This window comes from Penaeus vannamei, chromosome 33, assembly GCF_042767895.1.
Source record: "Penaeus vannamei isolate JL-2024 chromosome 33, ASM4276789v1, whole genome shotgun sequence".
Taxonomy (NCBI): domain Eukaryota; kingdom Metazoa; phylum Arthropoda; class Malacostraca; order Decapoda; family Penaeidae; genus Penaeus; species Penaeus vannamei.
In genome coordinates, this window is record NC_091581.1 from 28368543 (window position 1) to 28372510 (window position 3968).

The following is a 3968-nucleotide window of genomic DNA, read 5'->3' on the forward strand; positions in this document are numbered from 1 at the left end:
CCCTTCGTGAGTGAGGGAGAGACATGTGCTTCCATCTGTGAGTGAGGGCGACATGTGCTTCGTTTCATGAGTGAGGGAGAGACGTATGTCCCCTTCGTGAGTGAGGGAGAGACGTGCTTCGTTTCATGAGTGAGGGAGTGACATGTGTTCCCTTTGTGAGTGAGGGAGACACATGTGCTTCGTTTCATGAGTGAGGGAGAGACGCATGTCCCCTTCGTGAGTGAGGGAGAGACATGTGCTTCCATCTGTGAGTGAGGGCGACATGTGCTTCGTTTCATGAGTGAGGGAGAGACGTATGTCCCCTTCGTGAGTGAGGGAGAGACGTGCTTCGTTTCATGAGTGAGGGAGTGACATGTGTTCCCTTTGTGAGTGAGGGAGACACATGTGCTTCGTTTCATGAGTGAGGGAGAGACGCATGTCCCCTTCGTGAGTGAGGGAGAGACATGTGCTTCCATCTGTGAGTGAGGGCGACATGTGCTTCGTTTCATGAGTGAGGGAGAGACGTATGTCCCCTTCGTGAGTGAGGGAGAGACGTGCTTCGTTTCATGAGTGAGGGAGTGACATGTGTTCCCTTTGTGAGTGAGGGAGACACATGTGCTTCGTTTCATGAGTGAGGGAGAGACGCATGTCCCCTTCGTGAGTGAGGGAGAGACATGTGCTTCCATCTATGAGTGAGGGCGACATGTGCTTCGTTTCATGAGTGAGGGAGAGACATGTGTTCCCTTTGTGAGTGAGGGGGAGACATGTGTATTACTTCCATGAATAAAGGAATGGTATGTATGTTTCTTTCATGAGGGAGAGACATGTGCTTCCTTTCATGAGTGAAATGAGTGAAACGCGCGGGCTGGGCACACCTTTCTATAATCGTGATGATATTCATAACATTGACAGCCATCACCGCTACGATTCATGATAATAATTCTCATAAACAACAAACAATAACATTAGGAAGAACACCATTAAAAATAAATAGATAAAGAAAGATTCAAATAACTCGGGGAATAAAACGTAAACAAGGAAAAGCCAAGGAAACAACTACAGCAAAAAACACGAGAGAGAGAGAGACACGAAGATCAAGACACAAAGGCGAGAATCTAACACTTCTCCTTTGCAAGAATAAACAATCCGAACTTTGCAAACCAAACCTGGCAGACCTTCGTGTTTTCTTCTATTTCTTCTTCTTCTTCTTTTTTCTTTCTCTTTTTCCAAGTTATGTACATGTAGGCCTATGTATATTCTTGTAATGATCGTATGAGTGTGTGTGTATTCGTGAATGTGTGTGTGTGAGAGAGAGTGTATTCGTATATGTGATGTATGTGTGTGCGTGTATGTATCTGTTTGTGTGTTTGTATGTATTAATGAATATGTGTGTATGTATGTATTTATGAATATGTGTGTATGTATGTATGTGTGTTGTAAGTATGTATGCATTCGTGTATGTATGCGTGTATATATGTGTGTATGTTGTGTGTGTGTGTGTGTACGTGTGTACGTGTGTACGTGTGTGTGTGTGTGTGTGTGTGTGTGTGTGTGTGTGTGTGTGTGTGTGTGTGTGTGTGTGTGTGTGTGTGTGTGTGTGTGTGTGTGCGTGCGCTTGCGTGTGTGTGTGTGTGTGTCTGTGTGTGAGCATACATATACCGTACGTAATAATATACATTTATCTGATAGTCATCGAGAAAAATAAATGCACATCTCCATCATCTTCCTTGCCTTTTCTTCGTCTTCATCGCCAACAGTTCTTCAGATTCTCCCTCTTCCTCCCTTTCTATCTCTCCTCCAAGAAAATAGCGTCTTAAAACCTCGCTATCTTACCCCCTCTCTCTCTCCTACGCCTCTCTCTCCTACCCTCACTCATTCACTCACCTCTCTCTCTCTCTTTTTCTTTCGCTCTCTCTCTCTCTCTTTTCCACTCCCTCCCCCCTTTCTTTCTCCCTGTCTATCTTCCTTGTCTTCCCCCCCCTATCTCTCTCTCTCTCTCTCTCTCTCTCTCTCTCTCCTCTCCCTCTTTTCCCCTCCCCCTCTCTCTCTCCCAGTCTATCCCTCCCGTTCTTCCCTCTCTCCCTGCCCTCCCCCTCCTCTCTCTCCCTGCTCCCCCCACCCCCTCTCCCTGCCCCCTCTCTCTCCCTTTGCCCTCCCCTCTCCCTTAGCCCCCTCTCTCTCTCTCCCCTGCCCCCTCCTCCCTTAACCCCCTCTCTCTCTCTCCCTGCCCCCCTCTCCCTTAAGCCCCCCTCTCCCTGCCCCCTCCACAGCCACAGTCGAGACTAATCCAATTACCTCACAGCATTCAGTTATTCCATCGTCTCTCGTGCTGGGAACTGGTTAACCCGAAGATGTAAATGTGTGCGTCTTCGTGTAGGTTTGTGTCTGCGTGTGTGTGTTTATACGGGTGTACATGTGTGTGTGTGTGTGTGTGTGTTTCGGTGACGTAGGAAGGTGAATAAATATGTTCGTGTCTGTGGGCGTGTGTGTGTTTACCTAGGTACACATGTGTTCGTCCGTAAGGTTTTGAGACGGGGGTGTACATCTCTCTCTCTCTCCCTCCCTCCCTCCATCCTTCTCTCTCTCTCCCTCCATCCCTCTCTCTCTCTCTCTCTCTCACTCCATCTCTCTCTCTCTCTCTCTCTCTCTCTCTCTCTCTCTCCCTCCCTTCCTCCCTCTCCCTCTCCCTCTCTCCCTTCCACTCTCTTTCTCTCTTTCTCTCTCCCTTCCTTTCTCTCTCTCTCTCTCTCTCAAACCCAGATGTCATGCACCGTCTTCAGTAAGCTCTCTCTCTCGCGTAGCAACGTATCCACACCGCCCCCTCCCGCGTTCCACCTGGCTCTCTTGATCCACCTTTTGTTCCTAGTTAATAGAGGGTCTCACCTTCGGATACGGAAGGAGAGGAGAGGAGGGAGAAGAGGAGAGAGAGATGGAGGCGATAGGCAGGAGGAGAGGAGAGGGAGGAGAATAGGAGAGAGAGATGGTGTTAGGTTGTGAAGGAGAGGAGAGGAGGGAGAAGAGGAGAGAGAGAGATGATAGGTTGTGAAGGTGATAGGCAGGAGGAGAGGAGAGGAAGGAGAAGAGGAGAGAGATGATAGGTTGTGAAGGAGGCGATGAGCGGAGGGAGAAGAGAAGAGAGAGAGAGAGATGAAAGGTTGTGAAGGTGATAGGCAGGAGGAGAGGAGAAGAATGGGAAGAGGAGAGAGAGAGGTGATAGGTTGTGAAGGAGGCGATAGGTAGAAGGAGGAGAGGAAGAAGAGGATAGAGAGAGAAGGTGATAGGTCGTGAAGGAGCCAAGAGACAGGAACGAAGACGAAGAGGGAGAAGATGGAAGTTGGGCAGAGGAAGGAGAGAAGAGGAAGAAGATGATAAGTAGGGGAGGAGATGGAGCGAAGATAAGTTGGAGGGTGGAGAGGAGAGAGAAAAGAAATAACGATAGGTAGGGAAGGAGACGGAGATGACGATGGAAGGTGGGGAGAGGAAGAAGAGATGAGAGAGAAAGCGATAGGTAGGAAAGGAGATGTAGGAGGAAGATGAAAGATGGATATGGATAGATGGCGAAAAGTAGATGAAGACATAGACGAGACAATGGAATTTCTCTCTCTCTCTCTCCAGATGATAAAAGGTGGGAAATAAGAAGAGATAGAGAAAGGAGATGGAATGAAGAGGAATAAAGCTTAGAAACGAAGATGCAGTACACTCAATTTTTTAGATTCATTAATAGATATAATTCGGTGCACAATTTGAATAGACAAATTAGTATTGATATTTATGTAATGGATATTTGTGCTCGTAGTAGATAGGTTTGGATGTGAAGGATGTATTGTAGAAAAGTAATCGTTTTAGAGAACAATAGAATAAGTTTGGTTGTACGAAGTTAGCAGGGAGTGGAAATTCGTAGTTTAACATGTTGCTAAATGTGAAAGTAGAATAGTTCCCCGCAGACAGGAAGTAAACACACACATACAAAGTTACAGACACGCACACAT